General features: G+C 45.8%; 1 protein-coding gene across 2 annotated transcripts in view; it reads right to left on the reverse strand.

Annotated features, from left to right (window-relative positions):
• Positions 1 to 2,945: 2,945 nt before the first annotated feature.
• SKA2 (spindle and kinetochore associated complex subunit 2) overlaps positions 2,946 to 12,506 on the reverse strand; it is a 75,695-nt gene continuing 66,134 nt past the window's right edge. For both annotated transcript variants that reach the window (XM_069226415.1, XM_069226414.1), the window contains exon 5: positions 2,946 to 3,629. The gene's annotated coding sequence lies outside the window, so the exon portion shown is untranslated. The remainder of the gene's footprint in view (positions 3,630 to 12,506) is intronic.

Consider the following 12,506-nt stretch of genomic DNA (forward strand, 5'->3'; position numbering starts at 1 on the left):
GTTTCGTACCACATGTACCAAGGACCTGTTAATTAAATGCTACTAGTGGGCCACAGCACTCATTGTGCCATCCACTACAGTAGCACCATAAGGCAGGCACATCTTCAGGCCTGCCAATGCAGCCTGGCTGTGCAGTTTTTAAACTGCCAATTTGACCTGTCAAACTCACACTTTCGACAAGCCTAAACCTTATATATATATATATATATATATATATATGTTACCACTGAGGTAGGCCTTATTGACCAAGAAGGCAGGATTCATGGTACTTAAAATTAGGACATGTAGAAATTAACGATACACACGTTCTTGCTGTGATAAGGCCACAACAGCCCTTTCAACTGTGGCAGGGTTAGCTGCCCAATAGGAAAAGACTGTTTTACATTTTAATACCTTAGAATGAAAATGTTGGGTTAGAAGCAGCTAAAAAATATAATTTAAGGACAAATTAAAATAGTTTTTTGACGTCCAATTTAATAGGGAGGTTGAATTGTTACTATGGTGGTCAATGCATTTTTAGAAAAGTTACCTGTCCTTCCCGAAACCTCTGGAGGCCTTTCTGCCAGTATTCAACTCTCACCTGACTGCTGATGGCTCCTCTGTGGTTAGTTGTGAATTGATCCCAGTGATCAAAGGGCTTGGATGTGGGGAGGTGTTGGCCTTCCCTTGACAGAGTGGCCTGGGCCCAAGGGCTAGTTACACTTCAAAGAGGCCTAACTTGTCACAAATAGTTGAATTTGACACCAGGGTCTGCCGCGTTCTGTGGTCCCTTTAGTCAACTTGGTTCAAAACCCAGTTGGTGGCGTTTGTGTGTGTGTTGGAGTTGGAGGGGGAGAGACGGGGATGCAGATCCCCCAGCACTGGGATGAAGTGACCACACAGGAGGGTTTTCCTCAGGATGTGCTGAGGGAGCTTCGATTAAGGGAAGACAGTTCCTGCAATCCTGGATTTACGTTGAGCGGCACTGTGGAACAGTTTCTAGTAAAACACATACGATGTGCTGTAAAAGTAGGTAGGGACACCTGTGAGAAAGCTTACCTCATTGGCTAGGGTGTGGGTAGTGGCTGCCCCCACACACAGCTCTGCTGTCTGAAGAACCAGGCAGATGAATGGATCTACATGCCTTGAACCTAAGCCCCAGAAGTGACTCCACAGTTCAGCTGACTGACCTCCTGATTGAACTACAGCACTACAACAAGTTTCCAGAGGCCTTTTCCTGCTTTCCTGGTGACCTGTTCCAACTTAACACAATCTGGTAATTTCTGCTGACCTGGGCCCAAAGTCCTGATCCCCAAGTACTGCCCTAAAGATTCTGGACCCTTGGCTGAGGTCAGAGTGTACTCCTCCCTGCCTAACTGACAGCAAGCATGGACGTCAACAACCTTCCTCAACAGCTTCACTAAATTCAAAGCTGAGCAGCACCCGATTGATGGAATTACTGAATGCTGAGCAGCATCTGAGCAACAATGAAGCCCTTCATCATTAACTTCACCAGGTCAGAGGCTGACAGCCTCAGATTGGCTCAGGGACCTCCTGCAGCTGAAGCCTAACGACATTGAGCCCTTCCTTGGATCCATGCAACTACCTGGCCCCCACTGAGAACAGTCTATCAACATAAAGGTTTCTAAGTGGGAAGGTAGATTTGCGACTGGGGCGAACTGGTCCTTCTATCCAAACCACCCTCCATCGCGGTCAACTTTCGATCTTACCCTCATCCTGGTCCAGCGCGACTGGATGCCCTCAGTTGGCGCATATTTGACACTATTTTTAAATACAAATTGTAAAAATGTATAATTCTGGTTATATGAATTGGATTTATGTAGTTTTTGTCATTTTATTTATTAAAATATTCTCTGTTTTTCTAAACTGGTTTGGTGTTTTTCTTGCGTTGTGTTTTCACTTTTACTGTTGTTTGAATACGGTATAAATACTTAACACATAGCCTCTACGATGACTGCTCTGAGCCATAGCTACCTGGGGTAGGAGCACAGGCTTACTTCGGGACTTCTGCAATTCACATTAACAAGAATTGTGGTTATTTGAGGTTGGTGTTCACTCCCCTCAACTAATACTCCAACTTCTTCCATACCATTCAAACTAACAAGACAGTGAAGGAAAATGTTTAATTTCTCCGGTGCACACATTGTAACCACAGCTGCGTGGAAAGATGACCTTGCATGATCCATTATTGCAGCTTATGCTGCTTGCCCAGACGTGTACAGCCATAAATATGATCCAAAATGTTTCCATTGCTGTATGTAACCACATCAAGTGCTTAATTTAGGTTGGCGGTTCCAGAGGTTAAAAAAGAGCTCTCTATGTTAGAGGCAGTAGAGCCTTAATTCAAACAATTGTTTCCATTGGTATTTCCCTCGAACTATTGAGCTTAACAGCTGTTCTGTTGACATCGGCGAAATTGCAATATCAACTGGAGAGACTACTGAAGGTTTCTAAGTTGGCAAGGCAGTTAAACAGTCTCCAAAAGGAGCCTGAATTAGAGCTTTCTAAAAGGAGTTTCTAAAATGGCCACTGCCTGAGGAACCTTGTAAATGCTCTTCAGTAAGATTATTGGTCTGTGGTTGTACTTGCTGCTGTGTGCACACTGGCTAATTGTCCTATAGTAAAAATAATCCATACAGATCGCTATACCAGCACATACGTGTACACGAGAGTGAGTCTTTGCTTGCTTACTATAATGAATGCTTCTTTTTTACATTCCACTAGGTTATGTAGATCACAGCGCGAATGAATGCTGAGAAACTTTGAAAGGTAAGCCAAAATGGGAACGAGACAAATTGGGCAATTACAAAGTAAACTAACCCCTGCCCGCCCTTAAAAAGTTAATTCGAAAAATGTAACAATGGAACTAAAGACGAATTTAGTATTTTTCAGACTACTGTGGAATGCTTGGACACAAACCCAAGGAATAAATAACATCTCAATAATACAAATAAAAATTTTATTACACTAACTTATCATTCATTTTCAATTCACAATGTGTAAAACATATTATAAAACTAAAACATTTTGTTGTATTAAATAGAATCGTTACTCAGAGATATCTGACCTGACACACACATTTCATTCTCACCAAAGCTAGGTTTAATTCTGATAGCAACTAGGCCGTCACCGCACAATTTAAAAAGGAAACAGGAATGTTTTTAAATCAAGAAAATATCGGTTTGTCTCACCTTAGCAGGGCTGGCGATTCCCTTTTTAAATACTGGACAACATGTAACGCCAATCGATGCTTCGGTGCAGGAATAGAGGCTACCAAGAAAGTCCCAGAGCAGTTGACATCTGGGTGCCTGACAATTTGTGATCACGGAATCAAAAGCCACACTTATTCTGCACCCACACTTTAAAAGTGCTATTTGAACTCACTGGAATTCAGAAAAAATGAATAGCTCATAAGAGTTCACAAGAGTCAGATTTAAAGTCTAATCTTTAACAGCAAGCGCCAAATCAGCTGTCGATGATAGAGGAAAACAATCAATACTGAAATGGCAGTTTCTCCGTTATCTGCAGAATGACGTTGAAGAAAGCCTGTAATATATTCTTTCAGAAGTGGAAATAATTTCTCCTTGCATGTGTGATTCCGACCATGCAGCTACTTCTTCCTGGGCATGCTGCGAAGTATGAAAAACAGATCAATTAATTTCATTTATAGAAGGCGTTGTGAGTGGAATTATCTTTCAAAGCTTTCATGTAATTGAAGAGGATTCCCCATTAACCGAGGTTGCAGTGTAAAATTACTCTTCACAGTTTGTACAGATATCTTATATAACGCCTACTGTGGCCTGTAGAGCAACAAAAAATTTCATGTTTAAGTGATATGTAAAGCGTAGCTAAACATGGGCAAATGAAACCACGATTAAGAGAATTATCAAGACTCTGCTAATCACATTCAAAGCCATGCTTTTAAACCATCATGAAGTCCTGGCAGAGATGTTGTCAATCTCCCATATAGTTAAATTCAACATGATTACAGACTATATGACAACAACTGAAACTAAGGAAGAACATTCCTGTCTGGTAAGAAACGCATGGGAGACAGAAGCACCAAGAACACCAATTCCAGGGACTGAGAGGGCGATGCAAGAAACAATGTCTTCCCTGGCGCCCCCTTTCACCCCGGGCTCAAGCGTCCACTCCTCGTAGGCAGGTATACGTTTTGGTTACTTATGCAGACTAGCAGGACTGCCGATGAGCACTATGGGAATTTTCAAGAACAAACACAGAAATCAGGGTAGGACAAGCATTTTAATAATAGCTATGCAGCCAGTCATTCCTAACGGAAGTTTAATTCAGCGCTCAGCTTGCATGTCTAGCCTATCCATGGCCGGTCCGCAATTGCAAAAGATGACCTCAGCACTGTCTGTGGAGAGCAATACCCAGGTACTTAGCATAATCTGCGCACCAATGTTGGGGAAATTCAAGATCGCACACCACAGAAGCGTCCGTAAATGGAAATATTTCAGATTTATATGTAGTCCAGAGAAGGTTCCAAATCACTGTACCTCCCGGACAATAGGGGGTAATTTGGGGCAGAGGGTCTTTTATAAATAGCAGAATGACATCAGCGCATAGTGATGTCAGTAGCGTCCCATGCAGGAAGTAAAGGCTCCTCTGAAGAGGATGCTTCTGTAGGTGATATAATAGCAGGTCCACACCAAAAATAAACAATAAGGGTGGAAGGGGGCATCCCTGCCGGGTACACTGGTCAGTAAGAAAGCCTCGGAGTGTGCCGTTTAACCATAGCGGGGCCGTGTATAGCAAGCGGACAAGACTGCGAAAGCCATTTGGTATGACCAATTCCACAACTGTGGCATGTAGGAAATTCCATCCAAGGGAATCAAACGCTTTTTCCGCATCTAATAAAACTGCTGCGGCTGGGATACGAAGTAAAATTTGATTAAGTGCCACCAAAAACGTCCGCAACTTGACAGAGGTGGAGCAGTGTGGAATTGAGCCAGATTGCGTGGGTGATATACGGTGTAGTAGCAAGGAAAGACAGGTTGCCAATACTTTAGCCAGTATTTTGTTATTGTGATTCATAAGCAACAGAGGTCGATAGGACGTGCATTGGGACTTATTAGGCTTGAGGAGTAGTGGATTCATTGCCTCGCGTAGGGTGTGGTAGGACACCCCGCTCAAGGGATTCGGCATATACCTTTAGCAAGTGGGGGACCAATAACGGCTTGTAAGGGTAAAAAGTCTCCAGTTAATCCGTCGAGTCCGGGGGCTTTAGAGCCACTAAGGGCACCTATTGCCTGGAATATTTCCCCACATGTGGTCGGGGCAGCTAGGAAATGTTGCTGCCCCAGCTAGACCATGGCTGTCTCTGAAAGGTAGTCAGTGAGTGCAGATGGATTGACACCCGGTTGGGACGAGTATAGGGACATATAGTAAGACCTAAACTCATTAAATAGGCTGTTGCCGTCTATAATACCTGTTCCATCCCATCCTGTCAATCGGGCTACATAGGTAGGCTGATATGGAGGTTGCTGCAAGAGTCATTCCCCTCGCCATACCGGCAAGCTGTAGCATATTTGTCCAGATATGCAACCTCCCGTTGAGCAAGGTCCCGCAGTTCGTGGAGCAAGGTCACCCTATCCCGATCAGCATTCAACTGCGCAGGGTATCTGATCGCCAGCTCAATGTCATGCAACTTACCCTTTACACTTTGGCAATGCAGACATCTCTAATGCAGGCCTTAAAGGACTTCCGTAAGGGTATCTGTGAAGCCATACATCAAATAATTGTAGATTCTCTAGTGGACCAGTCAGGGTTTGCAGAGAACGAGGCTTGGCGTCGAGGGGAGAACCGGTGGAGTCGCAGTCGGGGCGCCAAGTAATATTAAAATCCCCTCCCATAATGATGCAGTCCACCTGAGAACGTTCTATCAGTAAAAGAAAATTCAGGGGAACTAATATTTGGAGTTTATATATTTATTAAAAGGACGGGTTTCCCCGCTAAAATGCCATGGACAAGTATATAGCGGTCTTCAGGGTCTACGGTGTTCCCAGCATACCGAAAGGGACCTGTTTATGGATAAATATGCAGACTCCCCGGAAGTAGGAACTAGAGGAAGAGAAGTAACAATGTGTGCCCCACTCAGAGGCATACGTACTCCATACCTAGCAAAATAGGTCAGTACCCGTTTACCTTTTCTGGGATTAATCAGGCCGCAGATATTCCACAACATGCAGATGAGATTAAAGATTGGCGCTGCACTTGAATGTGATGTCATAGTCTCATTTGTGGGTGTTGCATGCATGGTGTGGAAATAGCTATCTGGTGTGTCGCAATGCAGAATAATATGATGGCTTAAACAAAACATAAAACAGACTCAATACCCAACCCACCCTCCATCTACTCTACCGTAACAAATGCCAGAGAACCCATGTTACCCACCAAACAATAAAAAACAAGAACCTAACAGTGTACCCCTTGGGGTGGTGGCAACGATCTGTGGGGCTAACCTGCAAAATTAGAACAGTGTAATCTGAAACAATAATATACCATTGTGGCAATAGTCCAGTAATGGGCACCCTAACGTGGTAATATATCAGGTACAAACATAAATGTGTAGACCTCAGTGTTTCAAGAAATTGTGACATGACTGCAGTTGAACACCAATGGACCAAACCAGGTCAAAACGATATCAGATGGGGGACCCTCATGTGCCGATCCCCCCCATGAGCGGAGCCTTCCAGTTCAAGCCGCTTGCAGAACTGTGGCACCTCCGCTGGCGTATTGAACAGATGGTGTTGGCCTTCTATTTCCACGCAAAGACGGTGTGGGGTATAGCATCCCATAATTAAAGCCACGTTTTTGGAGGATATGTTTAACGTCGATAAATTTGCGGCGAGCCTCCTGCACTATTAGCATTTAGTCAGGGTAAAGGGATATTGTCAAACCCAGATATTGTTGAGGTCCTTTAACCCTGGTGAGTTGCAGGGCAGTGTGCCGGTCCCTATAGTTCAGTAGCCAGGCAGTGATCTGTCATGGAGGTGCACCCGGAACCGGTTGTGGGCCAAGGGAAGGGTGTGCCCTCTCAACTACAGAAGTGTTGGTGAAGGAGTCCACCAGAATCTTCTCCACAAATGTATCCATGCGTCCAGTATTGGTAGATTCAGTTATCTCGATGTTGCGCAGAGCGTGCCTCCAGATCTTCATTCTTAGGGCCAACGGTCCTCAGAATGTGTCCAACACGATCAAACGCTGAAGCACACTGGTGTTTCCATCCTCCAGGTCCGAAATTCTACACTCTGCGTCCTTTTTTCTGGTGTTGTGCCGGTCAAGGCGCTCAGCCATACCGTCAAGACAGCTCAATAGGGAATCAGATCTGGTGTCTATCGCTTTACAACCCACACAGTGTATGACATAATGACAGCTGCACCCTTGAGTGTTGTGTTGGGGTCAGGATGAGCAACCGGAGCCTTGGCACCCTGAGGATAGGAGCCGCGGCGTGGAGTGCGAGCCACATCAAAGCTAAGCTTTTTTTGCTTAGGAACACACTGCCACATAGAGTCAAGTGTGGCCCCAACAGTAAAGCTTGAAGGAAGTAAACTACAATGAAGTGAGGCGACTGTCCCACCTGGTAATGCTGCCCTCACTGGAAGTGGTAATTGATGAAGCACTAAGAGCTGGAAAGAGCAATAGTGGTTATTTTAGTAGGGTCATCGAGAGCAACGCTCAGGGAGAGACAGACAGACAGCTGGAGCCAGCCGGTTAACAAATGCATGATGGCACTGTAGTGTGGTAACCATATATTTTGTGCAGGGAGGTCACACGTGGAGGCAAGTTGAATGGTTCTGGTATACACGGAGGCCAGTACGACTAGCAGCTCCCTGGGTCCACAGTGAGTTTGGGCAACTGGGCTGAGGGTCAGTCGTCAGCACCGGCCGGAATCCAAGCTCCCAATCATGAGGTGAGCTGCATGATACAAGTAGCCAAAACCAAGAGAGGCCTCTTGGTCCAGAAGGGCCGCCCACCCTACTCCAGTAGGTGGCAGCCCCTTGTCCAGCAGCGGCCCAATCGACAGCGGAGCCAACAGATCTGGTGGGAGGAGGGAGCCACATGTCCCCCCAGCTCCCTCAACCCAGTAGCAGCATGCCACGGCACCGGAGCAGGTAAATCCCAAAGGCAGGGAGGGGGCCCAGCTGGGAAGGGAGGTAGTGGGTCTGTAGAAGAGCTCAGACTAAAGTCCTGCAGGACTGAGCGAGAAAAATGGCCCAGCTCAACAAAATAGGGTGTTGAGACAGTAGTGCTCTGTAGACATGCGCACTCACGTTGATCAAGCTGCCTGTCATCTAGACACGAAAAGACTCCAAAGCCAATGCATTATAGCAGCCTTGGCCCTGGTGGAGTGAGCCTTTAGACCGTCGGTGGGCAGTTTCTTAGCCAATGTGTAGCAGATCTTAATGCAGAGAGCTATTCATTGAGAGATTGTCAATTTCTGCATGACCTTGCCCTTCTTAGCCTCAGGGAACCCCACAAGGAGCTGATCATCCACTTGATGTTCCTTGGTGCCAATGATGTAAAAGCCCTCAAACAATGGAGTCTCTCTTCCTCTTTAGAGGGGTGAGGCAGAATAAAGACGGTTGGGAAAGAAATGTCATGTCCAACATGAAACCAGTTTGTCTGGAGATTTAAAAAAAAAAAAAAAAAAAAAAAAAAAAGTAGTATAGGGAGGCTGTAACAAAAAGGGCCTGTAGTTCACTCATCCCTAGTGTGGAAGTTATTGAAACCCTGAAGATGGATTGTAGAGTTAGCAGTCGCAAAGGAAAACTGCATTATTTTAAAAAAGGGACACATCAGAAAAGTGAAATCTAGTATTAAGTCCTGCAGGGCATCACAAAGAACTTTGGCGAAAGCTTATCTTGTAATCCTTTCAAGACACTCATCATAACTGTTGATTTGAACAAGGACAGTTGGTCTGGCAACCGTAAAAAACCTAAGAGTGCAGACAGGTAACCTTTATCTGTGCCCAGAGCGAGACTTTGCTGGGCAAAACAAAGCAAATAACTCATCCACACTTTTGTCTGCCACAGGTTCAGCTGTCAGGTGCCGCACCCAACACAAACTTATCCCAGCACCCTGCATGCATAGATTCGTGGAAGGGGACCTGGCTGGCGGGAGGGCTCCAATAGCCTTGGGAAGATCAAAAGGAGGTCAACTGTCACTGCTCATTCTCCATGCCTGGAGGTGCATGTTGAGCAAGCTTGTGTGCAAGACTCTGCCCTGCTTTTGCTACAGAAGGTCCTTCTGAAGTGGCTGCCTTATCGGAGGAAAGATGCTCAAGCCCAGACGTTTTGGGTACCAAACTCTCCTGGCCCAATCCAGAGCCACTAGGAGGAGTTGGACCTAATTGTGCCTGATCTTTTATAGAACACATGGCAAGCGAGGTAGTGACAGAAAGGCATATACGAATCCTTTGCTCCACTCTTGGGTGAATGAGTCTCAGAGTACCTTTTTGGAAACTCGAGCATGCAAAAGTGTGGGCATTGTGCATTCTCAGCGCTAGCAAAGAGATGGAGTCAGGATGCTCTCCAGTGTTGCCATGTACCTCTTCCAGATGTAACTGCCATTCATGATCAGCTAGGCTGCAGCAGCCGAGTTCTTCCATCCTGAATTCCAAGGCTCCCGCCACGTGGGGTACCACCAGGGAATTGCCCTAACAATTCATCAAGTTAGAGGTGCAGGGTGTACTGGCACAGGACCCAAGACCACACCAGGCCTTACTTGTTGCAGCACCACATCTGGTGGTGTTGTCTGCGACACCCTGAACCAGCCTTCCAATGATGGTGAGCAGGAAGGCCTTTAACGGCAAGCAAATCGACCAGTGCTCCAACATTAAGTGAAGGTGGGTCGCTGCTAGAAACCACAGCCCTCGGATATCCACCTCTACCATATAGTCTCCCTAACAGAGTAATGATCCATCCAACTCAGGATCGGGAATGGGTCTGCCGATGGTCCAAGTGCTGTCGAGCAGTCACCACTGCAGATCTTTTGCAGCCTCCTTTGACATTTGAATGGAATCAGACAGGTTCCCCTGGTGCTGGGTCCACTAAGAAACTTGAGCTTGCACATGCCATCTGGTAAGTTTAGGGAGTAGGATGTAAGAATTTAGAAGGCCAAGGAGCCCCAAATGAATCCTCACTGAGACCCACAACAGACGCTGAAATATTGGTATTGTAACACAAATGTTCTGGACTTACTGTTCCGGAGGAAATTCTCAAAAGGGCATCATATCCAGAAAGGCTCCAATAAAGGGAGCCTTTGTGAATGAGTCAGGTGTGACCGTGGCAGACTGAGCAAGAAACATAAGGCTGTCAGGTTTGCCATCATCTGGAGGTGGTTTATGACTGAATGTGGCGTGTCCGCATTCAAAAGCAAGTCGTCAAGGTAGGGGAAGACTCGTACCCCCAACACCCGCAGATGGGCAGCCACCATTACCTTTGTGAAAACCAGAGGGGCACAAGTAAGGCCGAAAGCACGCAAGGCCAACTAAAAGTGCTCGTGCCCCACCTTGAAACCCAGATAGTGCCTTTGGGCCTGCAGGATGATGATGCTGACTCAGACTGTCTACTCGTACATTTAGAGCTCAAGTCAGATAGTTGGCAACCGACCAGATCTGATACACTTGCACCCATGACCAGAGCCGTACTGCTTCTCAACATAGAAGATTCAAACCCACTGCCACCCTGCTTGTTGATGTACCACATCACCTTTGTGTTGCCAGTCAAAACCGGATCTGTTCTCCAACCAGCTTTCTGTGTTCTGACAAGCAAGAACTAAGGCTGCTTCCCTGCGGTGGCTAGGAAAGAGGAGGAAGAACAGGGAATAAGAGGCAAGGCACAGTTCCTACCCTTGCCACATGACTGTCATTGTGTTGCTATTGTTGGGAGCTCTATCCTGGTTTCTACCTTGGAAGGAAAAAGTCTTCCAAAAGTTTCAAAATTTCCATAACTGCTAGAAGTCCCACTGTTGTGACTGTAAACCAACTGATCTGGCAGTAGCTTCGCTTTCTTAGAATCTTTTGAGAGCACTGTCTGCTTTAGCACCAACAAGACAGAATCCATATCAAAGAGGATTTGCACATATGACAAGTTAGTTTCTTAACCAATAATGCATCGTAGACAAACAGACGTTCTCATAGCCCGCTCTATGAAATCCCTGTATTTATGCCAGACTGTATTACTCATTTGCCTTCAGCCTCTCTGTCTCTCACTAGTACCATGAATGGGGTTGGAAGTGTTTTAGCATATTTGGGACGACTAGTTGTGTCATCTCCTACAAGGAATGGGAATAATAGGCAATCAGGCATGTGGCATTTAGGGATTTGAGTGCCAAACTTCCTGACAAAAAGGATTTATTTGCAAAATACTCAATCTTTTTTGGACTGCCTGTCTGAAGGCTTGGTAGGGAACAGACAATGGGAGAGCTTTGAGGAGCAGGAAGCTTGGATGACGAGATTTTCTGGTGATGGATACGCGGATAAGAAGGCCAGGCCACCAGCCTATATATTTTGCCCACTACATGATTAACGGCAGAAAATTATGTTGACTTATCCTAAGCAGCAAGAATGTTTTCAGTTATAGCTTCATTACAGGGACAACGGGCTCCAAAGTGTGAGAAGTTGGATGCAATACGGCGCTCAAGATACTGAAGTTGGTCTCTGCAGAAGAAAGAAGTTCAAAGACCTCAGCCGCATTCTTAATATTTTTGTGATCTCAGATGACTTCCAGGAGTGATAGGGCAATGGGAGAGTTTAGTTCCCACCCAAGGGAGTCATCAAGACCACTGGTGTTTCTAGTATGGTGTAGTCAGGATACATGGTTCCAAAATGAACTTCACTATCGGCTATATATTGTATGGGATCCTCAAGTGGATCAGATTTGCCAAAAAAGAAGTAAGCTTCAATTAGGTGTTCTGCCTTTCACCCTGATCTATGGAAAGAATCAGGGGCATTGGAATGTTATGGTTGTGTTGGCTGACTCACTGCTGAAATTGATAGTGACGTTGGTGGTGAAGCTGGTTAAGGGTGATTTGAAAACAATGGTTAACAGCCACTGTGAACAACGGTGGGGGTGGTGGTGGAAAGCAGTGGGAAACCAGCACTGGAAGTGGAGTCCGAGCCAGAAGTACGGATGGCAAGGGAAGAAGTGGTCAAAGGAAGCTTGGGCAAAGTCTGCCGGTGCTACCCTAAAGATAAAACTAAATTGACACATGGGGCCCAAGGGCACTCCAGAGGAGACCATGGCCCTGCAAAAACATCAAACATGATATTCATAAATAAATCAGGATCCGTTCCAGGTGTTGGCAGCTATGGAATTTGCTGACAGAACTGAGAGGTGGTGCCTTTGGAGCCAGGGGACTGGGGACCAGCTCAGAGTCCAAAGTAGCTGTGAGGTCTAGAACCCTTGGAGATGGATGACTTCTAGCTTTAGTGAGGAGTCTAGAAGCACCAGAGAATGCCTTGGTGACTTACCTTTTGA

The sequence above is a fragment of the Pleurodeles waltl genome, chromosome 3_1 (genome assembly GCF_031143425.1).
Source record: "Pleurodeles waltl isolate 20211129_DDA chromosome 3_1, aPleWal1.hap1.20221129, whole genome shotgun sequence".
Taxonomy (NCBI): Eukaryota; Metazoa; Chordata; class Amphibia; order Caudata; family Salamandridae; genus Pleurodeles; species Pleurodeles waltl.